This window comes from Rhinichthys klamathensis, unplaced genomic scaffold (assembly GCF_029890125.1).
Source record: "Rhinichthys klamathensis goyatoka isolate OS25496 unplaced genomic scaffold, OSU_Roscu_1.1 h1tg000261l_1, whole genome shotgun sequence".
In the NCBI taxonomy this organism is placed as follows: Eukaryota; Metazoa; Chordata; class Actinopteri; order Cypriniformes; family Leuciscidae; genus Rhinichthys; species Rhinichthys klamathensis.
This window is the reverse complement of record NW_026606782.1, coordinates 1,745,329-1,755,863: the sequence shown is the minus strand read 5'-3', so window position 1 is coordinate 1,755,863 and position 10,535 is coordinate 1,745,329. Positions and strand designations below refer to the sequence as shown.

At 38.1% G+C, this 10,535-nt stretch overlaps 1 protein-coding gene across 5 annotated transcripts in view; it reads left to right on the top strand.

Annotated features, from left to right (window-relative positions):
- The first annotated feature begins 1,356 nt into the window (after positions 1–1,356).
- The window catches only part of slc4a2a (solute carrier family 4 member 2a), a 32,537-nt gene continuing 23,358 nt past the window's right edge, over positions 1,357–10,535 (top strand). The window contains exons 1-2 of one of the 5 annotated variants that reach the window (XM_056267474.1): positions 1,357–1,484; positions 6,139–6,204. The gene's annotated coding sequence lies outside the window, so the exon portion shown is untranslated. Of the gene's footprint in view, positions 1,485–1,816; positions 1,838–5,937; positions 6,205–10,535 lie in introns of those variants that run through there. The other 4 variants (XM_056267475.1, XM_056267476.1, XM_056267477.1 and 1 more) reach the window with 4 other exon arrangements.

Genomic DNA, 10,535 nt, shown 5'->3' with positions numbered 1-10,535 from the left:
TACCAATGGCTTCTCTCAAATGTTTTACTTTCCCCACCCTTTAGAGTAAAAAAGCCATTGTTTATGCTGAATCAGAAGCCTTTAATTGTCTAGATATTTGTGAGGCAGGTTTGCATAACACTGTTATGGCAGGATCCCTAATTATTAACAACACTGACACAGAGACGATTATTCCCACAGAACACCTGCACAAAGGGTGGTCATTTTTCATTCTGCTTCACTCTCATCAATATTTGCAGATGCGTAAAGCCTAATTATATATTATCCTTTGGTTTCACAGGATTATTCTGTGTTGGAAAAGAACTGCTTGTTTATTTGCCAGTTAGAAGAAAAGGGTACGCTCTTGTTGTAGTGAGATCAAAATAAATGACCTTGATTTCATGCTAAACAAACTGTTATGCTTCCACAGTTTTGTCTTAGGTTCACTGCTTGCTGATCTGTCATAATTGTACCTCAGCAGAATAAGTTCATTCTGAAAGGGCACTGCAAAACACTGATAGTAACTCAAACTAGTATTGACCCCTGACTATTTTTTGACTAAAGGTCACTAAATTGACCTTTTAAGTTACATGGTACCTGGCTGTGCAGAGCTACATGTGCATTTTTTTTTGTAAGAAGGGACAATTAGTCACCAGTATATGCAATAGATCAGACATGCATATCACACTAAACTTTGGGAAGAAAGAACAGATTAGGTCATTTATTAATAATGGGTATGTACAGCATTTCAGCTGTAACAGGGAAGACATATTTTGAGTTTGAATTTGTGTTATTTCCCCAAAATGTTGCCATTAAAGGGATAGTTTACCCAAAAAATGAAAATTATGTCATCATTTACACACACTCATGTCAAATCTGTATAACTTTCTTTCTTCTGTGGAACACAAAGCGAGCTATTTTGAATGTCTCAGTGTTTGTTTGTCCATCCAATGAAAGTCAATGTTGTTCTGGACTCCACTGACTTTCATTCTATGGACAAAAACTTAGGCTACTTTCTTTTGTGTTCTGCAGCAAAAAGAAAGCCAGACAGTCTGAAATGACATTTACTTGTAGAGTGAACAATCCCTTCAAGAACCACTCGAATAATATCACAAACTCATTCCACATCTACATCAAAAACAACGTCAAGAGGCCTATCCCATAACACAGCGACGGACACAATGGATTGTTCGTTTGCGGGTTAATAGGCTATTTGTGCTGTGAATCTGTAATGTGACTGCTACTTTTTGCACTTCTTCCCCAGGGATTTAAAAGCTGACCAATTAATCACACGCACACACCACTTCTTGTATATAAAGTGAGTCTTGAGTGCCCTTTGTAAAAAAAAAAAGTTGACTGATTCTTCGTGAGAGGGCATGCAAAGGTTTCCAGGCGAGACCTCCCACTCCTGACAACAGCAATCACTAATAGTTGACTTACATCATCTTTTTGTTACAAGAGCACATATTCAGCATTTGGAAAACTGGACACCTCTTACATGACAGGTGAGTTCTGTTTTTTCCTGTCTGGTGAGACTTGCTGTGCACCACAGGAATAGTTTGACTAAAACATGTCTTTTGTGAGTATGCGGTGGGTGCCTGTGGTACAATTACAATAATTTGTTTTAAAATGTCTGTCTTTTTACTTTTTAATGTATTATTGTAGGGTGGTTGATGGTCAACCTTTTTAACGTCCTTTTTCAATCGGTCGTTTCATTAACTTCTTGTGAATTCTAGTCATGGTCAATATTTGACTGAAGTTGACGGAGCGTGCAGCTCAGAATGCGATATTGTTGGAGCTTATTTAACATTTAACATGTTTTCTTCGCACGGTACATCAAGTCCAGACAAGTGATGAGGTCGGTAATCGTTTGAGCTCTGATATTGTCATCATATTTATTTAACAGACCAGATAAACACTGCTTACGAGCGACGCGACGCTGCTATCAAACTGCGTGCACCGCAAGCGCGTGATGTCAATTGTAATGCAGTATTGGTCGTTTTAAACAAAATGACAATAATGTGAGCCTCGTAGTTTTGTCGCGTCGCTTGCAGACAGTGATGATTTCAAACCTCTGAATGCCGCATCATGTCCACGTTTTTCTGCGCGTTTCGTTTCGTACTGAACGTGAACAGGTTTTGTTTTCTCCAGACCGACCTAATGACATGAAACGAGTTCATTCAGACACGTAACTTACATTGACTCGGTTTGTGACTAGGGTTGCCAACTTTCTGAAATGGAAATAAGGAACGCGGGGGGGGGGGGGGGGGGGGGGTATAATGCAACTTATTAGGCCTATATATTTATAGAATAGCAAAGTAGGCTTAATCAATATACAAGACTTAACCACACAGATATATAAAGGCTATCATGATCATTTTGCCAAAAATGAACCATGTATTTGTTTAGATTATAATACGTTTTATTTTTAACTTAAAGAAATACAACATATAACATTCGAAACTCATCGGCTTAGACTGCATTTGAAGAAAAATAAACACAACAGTTTTCTGTAGCCTTGAGCGAACTTATTCAATAGAATTAGACTTCTAGAATGTTCTTTCCGGTGCAAATTAAAAAAAAAAAAAAAAATTAGTAGTTTTTCTTATCATAGTCTACAAATCGTGAGCTTAGAATTATAAGGTTCTATCTCCGTTTAGGGTAGTTCTGAGATATTGAGCATCAAAGTTTTTACATCCCTGCTGTTTTGTGAGATGGAACCTTTTTATTTTATTAATAACTACTAACAAAATATTTTTTTTACAAAAATAACACCACACAGTCATTAATAAACACCTAATGGATAAGATTATGTCAAAAACTCAATTTCGACCAAAAGTGGAGATAGAACCTTATACTTCTAAGCTTCGGAAACACATTTTACTCGATTTACTAAAGCCTGTAAAATGCATTTGCAGCTGCACAGCTTGCGCATTGAGCGTCTGGCTCGCTCAGGCTGCGCTGCGGCAACTGCACATCCAATGGCGCGGGCGCCAGAGCCCGTCAAGGTGGCGCCAAGTCCCCGAATTTGCCATTATAGCAGCGGGTCTTCGTTCATTCATCATAGTCTGTCTGACATATATATTAGAAGCTATGCGTCTGTCATGGATTTGCACTGAATTGATTCTCAAAAATACGGAACAAAGTGCGTTCCGTATCAGTTCAATACGGAACAAGCCTTTTATGTGTCAAATACGGAACGATTCCGTATTATACGGAACGGTTGGCAACCCTATTTGTGACCTGTCATAAACGCGTTCTGGAAGAGCTTTTGGCAATATTACGGTAAATGAAATACTAACGTTAGTTAAACTAGACAGGAGTAATCAGTGCAAGAACGAACAGCATATCTGAATGTAGGCTAGTAAGCATGGTAAGAAGAAGAAAAAAATAGTCAAATTGGACTGAGGTTTGCTTGAAAGCTCATGGTCATTACAATACTGTGGTAACGAGATTCCAAACCTTTAATAAATTAGAATGGGCTCTTAAAGCATTTTCCAATAACTGCAGCATAAAATATCTCGTAAGACTTTATTTAAAGGTGACGTAGTTATTAGCCAGCTACATGTAGGCTACTTAGGCTACTACAACAGTAATTTATGCGTAGGCTACAAGTAACTTACCCTGAACGAAACCCTAACCATAACTCTCTTGTAGGCTAATATTACTCAGTACTATTTGAGTAAGTACAAAAACTATGTCACCTTAAAATAAAGTGTATCCAAATATCTTTTTTTTAAATAAAGTCTTATACTTAATTGGACAATGATGTGCATGTTAACATGGTCAGTGCACTGTTCATTGTACACAGAGTTTCTCTTGGTTTGTTATTAGGTTAGCTTACTAAATAGACATTATGAATTACTGTTTTTCCAGATCATTGATTTTTTTTCAGGTCAGTTTGACTTTGCAGAGCAGTGTTCATCGGAACATACAGAAATATACTTTGCCATTCTGGATGGTTGCTGAATGATGAATTGGCAGGGTTGTTTTTGGGATAACTCCATTTGTAAATGAAGACCTTAACAACAAATATTTGTCGCTGTAAAAATAACTCCCTCTAACACCCTGCACCCTCCCTTCTTCTGCTCCCACCACAGCTGCTGGAGCTGAAAAAATGTTTTGACAGTGCTTCGGGATAACCATAACCCTAATTATCCATAATATGCCCACCAGTTGCTTGTTTCCTTATGTCATATTTCCAATTTACAGTTCCAGTTTTTATTGCATACTATTTCATAATAAACAATATTATTAATTTCACAATGCTAGTGGATAAAAAGATTTGTTTATACAGATAAATCAGCATAATAACATTTGCACTTAAATACCTGTATTTTTATGCTTATTGTTTTGATTTTTCAAAGCTTTGTACTGGGGCATGTCTTTCTGAAGTACCATAATCAGAAAACAGACAGAATCAGCTTGTGGCCAAACCCTTGACTGCCATGCAATGAGTCGTGATTGCTGAATGCATCAGGGTGTATTTATGAAAAGAAAATCTGCATAGGTCAAACAGGAAATGACAGTGTTCAGTTATAATTTACCGTTATAATAGCATCCTTGTAATATGAAATTAAAACGTACTGTTTCAGTGCTGGTGGCTGGATTGCATGTTGTGGAACCATTCAGCCGTGAATTCACGTCATCGCAGGATCACACGGTTATCCATTATTTCATAATGTTCAAGACTAGGATTACGTTTATATGTTAAATGCGTTATGAAGACGTCATTTTGCAATTAAGACTATAACCTCAGGAAACAATAAAGATATGAGGCAAATTTCCTAGAACAGTGCTGGACATATAATCAGTTAAACACAAACTGTTGTACTGCAGTTTGTCACAGAGACTTAGTAACGTCCAGTGGCCGCTGAGGTCATTATCAGGATAAAGCGTATCTCCACTGATAGAAGAAGCATGTGAATTTGCTTGCTTGAAAACATTGTTTTGGCTAGAAAAGCTACTGAGCTTCTCCATGTTTTATTGTTTCATAATTTAACTCTCGATTTTGAACAATAGTCAATAAAATAATTAGTTTAAAGTAATATTCCAGGCTCAATACAACAGCAACAGTATTCCAGGCTTATTCCAGGCCTAATAAACAGTATTTGTGGCTTAGTGTTGACTATCACAAAAAAAGAAAAAAGACTCATCTCCCGTTTTCTTTAAGAAAAAAATTACAATGGATTACAATGAATGAGCCACTTATAATGGAAGTGAATGGGTACAATATTTCGAGGATTTAAAAGCAGCAATGTGAAGCTTATAATTTTATAAAAGAAATGACACTAATCCTTGTTAAAACATTATTATGATTACTTATGTATTATTTGAGTTGTAAACCTGTTTAAATCATTCTTACAGTTGTTTAAGGGTTTATGTTTTTCCAGCAACAATGTTGTAAAACTGGATATAACGTTACACAGAAAAGGTTAATATACGATTGTTTTCACACTAGAATCATGTTAGCTCACATATTGTTTAAGTCTTGTGACATTGCTATTGAAACAATGAGTATTTTAATGCTTACAGATTGTAAGGAGCTTAATGCAACCTATATTTTTGGGGGGGAAATAATTTTTTTTTAGTCAAAATAATCAACATTATGCCACAAATGCTCTCGAATGAGCTTAGCTTGTACTGAACCCAGAATATTTCTTTAAAGTGTCTATTGTGAAAAATTACTGTGACACATTTCAGATTTTGTATCCAACACTGCTATTCTTTCATATAGTCAAAATCAATCGGTGAATAGAAAATCAACTTTGTTTAATGCATATGCAACTGCAAACTGTCACTTTTGTGCACACTTAAATAAAAGTGTATCTTTTTCAAATGATTCTTGGAGTTAAGGCCATAGAGCTGTATTGTTGAGTCATGTCCCGTCGGTCACATGTTTGTCAGAGGGCTAAAGGAGGAAACTTAATCGAGGGGGGAGGGACAGCTATCAGTGGGTGCCTCAAGGTTGGAAGTGAACGGCATGTGTGTGTAACAGATAGAGAGAGAGGGACAGAGAGAGGTTAGGGAAAAAGTGTAGTGTGCTTCTACTTCCAGAACAGCTTTTCTGTTCTCCAATCACTGCCTTTTTTCACACTCCTGTCCCTCCTCCTCTGTGTCTTTTTCTTTCTCTGCCTTTCGGTGGCTGTTTGGCTTCAGTGGGTCTTTGCCATCACACTACAATGACTGCTGTAGCTGTAGTCTGCCTGCAGTGAGCATTCTGAGGTAAGTCTGTCTCTCTGTGTTTCTCTGTTAGCAAAGCTTTTCTTCTCTGTAACAAAGTCTAGTTAAAGAGATAGTTCACCCCAAAATGAAAATAATTTTGTCCTTATGCTCACCTTCATCTTCTTCTAAACCTGTACGACTTTTTTTTCCCACCGCGGAAAAACAAAAGAAGATACTTTGAAGAATGTTGGTAACCAAACCATTTAGGTGACTATTTACTTTCATTGTATGGACGAAAAAAGACGCACTGAGATGCTCTCCAAAATATCTTCTTATATGTTCCACAGAAAAAAGTTAGCCATTGGTTTGATGTCTTTGATTTTCTGTTGGATATTCATTTTACAGAAAGTGTATGTTCATATTTTTGTAGAACAGCCTCATAAAGTGTTTGCAGTTGTATTTTGCTGAATAAACTGCAGCCCTTCCTGTCTTACAAAGTGTTTCCTGCTGGAATTTTTCAATTTCGCGCACACTATCAGAGAGAGAGGAATGATACGCTTGGAAATATGCTTGAAGGAATCGTAGTGATGTTTTTGCCTGTTTTTGTTGTTGTTGTTGTGATTGGACTGTGATTGTCTGGAATCTGGCACTTTCTCGCTTTCTCTTTGGTCTCTCATCCTCTGTATCCAGCCTAGTGAAGATGAGGATCTAGAGTTACTCTTGGTATCAGAGCAACAATGACTTTGGCCCAGATTAAGATCATTAGATGACTCAGTGATTTTTCTAATGGACTGAAATACTGAAGGATTTACTCTGACAAACAGCTGCTTTTTCTCAATAACAAATCTGCTCTATTTAATGCTCCTGTAGCTCAAATAGTTGCGAGCAACATAAAGATTTTGGCTTTGATTTCCAGGGAATGCATGGACTGATAAAATATATTAGCTTCAGCTTGAATGGATAATAAATCACTTTGCCAAGTGAATACATGCAAATGCAAAGGAATCTAAAGATAGTGCTATGTAATGCAATGTTGAGTGTCTACATGGCTCTGACTTTTTTTCTATTTCTGACTGTCTAGTGTCATCAGACAGGCAAATAGCACAAATAGCATAGCAATAGGCAATGTAATGTGATAATTGCATGCTGTAAAGAAACTGCACTATTGTACTGTTTTGTTAGAAACTATAATTTATATCACATACTTCTGTATTTAACGTTCACATGGTAGTGGTATTTGAGCAGCATAAGAATAAGCCTCACAGTGTGGATGTTCAAATAGTCTCTGGGGAGCATCTCTGCTGAATCACTGTCCTCAGTCACCTTTAGAGTACAAACACACAGTGGCACCCAAAAGTCTGCAGATACATTGAAAATCTGAGCTTTTTTGTTGAAATCTAAATGAAAAGAAACTTTTGACAATAATATAAAACAAAAAAATATTTGACACAAATAAAACAAAGAAAAGTTAAGAGAAACTGTACATTATAGTTTGAGGACACATTGAAAATCTTTTTTTAATTTAAATCTGCACATAAAGCAAATGTTTCGGATTTTGAATTAAAAAACAAAATTAAGCAAAGAAATGCTGTGAAATATTTGAGATTGTACAATATTTCTAGGTCGCCAAATAAGTAAATTTATGACATTGACCATCCTTTGTATAAAACATTTTCTTGTTGGATCATTCTCAAATCATACTGGACAACATGATCATCAGTTTTTACTCAAACATGTGGAGTTAAAGGTAGGGTAGGTAATTTTCGGAGAGGCAAGCATAGCAAGCTAATTTGAAAGCATAAGATCCCACCCTCACTTAAAGGAACACTCCGACTTTTTGGGACTTTAGCCTATTCACCTTATCCCCCAGAGTTAGATAAGTCCATACATACCTTTTTCATCTCCGTGCGTGCTATAAGTCTGTTTGACGCACCCACCGCTAGCCTAGCTTAGCACAAATACTGGATGTAAATGGTTGCAGCTAGCATACTAATCCAAATAAGTGACAAAATAACGCAAACATTTTCCTATTTACATGTTGTGATTTGTATAGTCACAAAGTGTACAAAAAACAAAGTCACATGAGACACAGACATATTTTAACCGTATAAATACTGGGAACTATATTCTCTGAAGGCGAAGCACTGCTACTTGGGCGGAGTGATAACCGCAGCACCTGAGACGCGCTCTCTGCTCCTCACCACGGCTGGTCTCAGGCACGGCTGGGTGCGTCAAACAGACTTATAGCACGCACGGAGATGAAAAAGGTATGTATGGACTTATCTAACTCTGGGGGATAAGGTGAATAGGCTAAAGTCCCAAAAAGTCGGAGTGTTCCTTTAATAGCGTCTCCAAAGCCACACCTCCTCCAAAACAGGCATACAGCAGGAAGCAAACAAAAGCGTAACGAGAGAAGGCGTTGTGCTTGTGTCTCAAAGCAGATAACATTACAATAATAATGAACATAAACAACTTAAAGAGAACTGACCTATACCACCTGACTGCTGCAGATTCATATCGTCATTGATAGTGCTGCCATTGAAACGCATTATTCGAGTCTCAAACCGCTCCGAGTATAAAATCACAGGTTTCCATCTCTTCTCAATTACGGTATTATAGCGTGAAAACAGCATAAGCTCCTTGTTTTGGCTCAGGAGGAAATGTAAAAGGTGGCTGCTGTTTCGGTTGCGGTGATCGGTGACTGACGTCTGTCTAACTCTGCATAGTATGAAAGCGCTGATGATGTGTGACGTCTGTGCGACCAGGTGCGCGGAGGTATAGAAATACATATGCTGACAGGCAGGTAGGACATCTTATCATTTTATCACGTGCGAATGCAATGATTAGATGAACTAGATTTTATGGTCCTACTGTACGTCTTTCACAGACGATATTTATATACATATAAATACATTTAGACCACTTAACTCAGTGGTAGCTATCAGGATGTGAAGAGACTTTCAACCAGCATAACAGAAAAAAAAATTCTGGAACAAATCACCTACCCTGCATTTTATGCAGCTTGAGTACTGCTGTCATTAAAGCAAAATGCCCTCTTAGACTCAGCCAGGACTAGGTCTTAGTTAAATTAGGACATTTAAGTAGCTTTTATAAACATGCCTTAAAAAAAAACATTACTGCTGTGCATCTTGAGACAAAACATTGGCACTGACATAGTTAAAGGTATTTCAGTGCAAGTTGCTTTCAGTTAAAGCTGCAGTAGGGAGTTTTGAGAAAACGTTGACTTAGCCTGAAAATTTGAACAAGCACAACTTACAGGTCCCACCCCCTTGCTCTCTGCTGCGCTACAGCCCTCCCTCCACAGCTCGTCCTCCACAGCGGAGCCTGTCGTGAACGCGCAGGCTAGTAAACAGGGCCACCGATGACGGCGGATAAAAAGTTATATGGCACATTCACTAATAGGGCCTAAACGTCAACAATATGCTTTCCATTGACTATGGCCTGCCCATACTTTGACTACAAACTTGGTCCTCAAATCATTATGTATTTTGCAATACATGTAACTTTATAACGTTGCACTCTTTCTATAAGTTATAAATAGCTAGTAAGATAACGTTAATATAACGATATATAATGCTAGATAAGGTGTGCTAGTACATTATTTCAGCAACATGACAAGCCAGTGAATTAGCAGGTTTCAATTGTTGCTTAGCAGAGTGCGTGACATTTTATCTACATGTTATGCGGCTAGAGTTTTGACACCGAATCAATGGGCTCTGTCTAATTCTTTCTTTTTCGCTTGTTTATCGTAATCGGTCTTTTTCCCTTTACCTCTCTGTTTTATGAGCAGGTGTCACTCGAGAATTGGCAGTTTAGGTTGTTTCTCTGTCATAAGCATAGCTGCAGCACCCCGGCAATCTTGAGTTTGAACGACGGTACGCGCTCCGGCGCTCGCGCTGTGCAAGAGAGGGGTGTGATCAGCGCGTACACGAGCGTGATTGACACTGCTAAGACATTCCTCCTGGCTCTGATTGGTTGTTTCTGACCGGGAGCGTGTATTTCTGCAAATGGCAATAGGACCACTGGGAGGAGCCAGAGGAGCTTGATTTTTTCACAGATTATCTCTCTCATATTCTACTGTCAGGACATAATGACAGTTTTAACAAATATGTAAAAAATATTTTTTACAAAAGCTACCTACAGCAGCTTTAAAGGTGAACTAAGTAACTTTTTTACCTTAACCGAACAGCTTTGGAGTCATTGTAATGTTTATATTACTGATTTCGTGTTGAATGGTGGTCGTCTCGCACCCCCCTGGTGCCTGTGAGCTGCAAAACCACCCTTGCAAAATAACCCGGCGCCGTATAAATGTGGTGTTGGGCGCGCGCAGCTCTTAAAGGGGCCATACCTTATTTCCACTCGTTACAGCG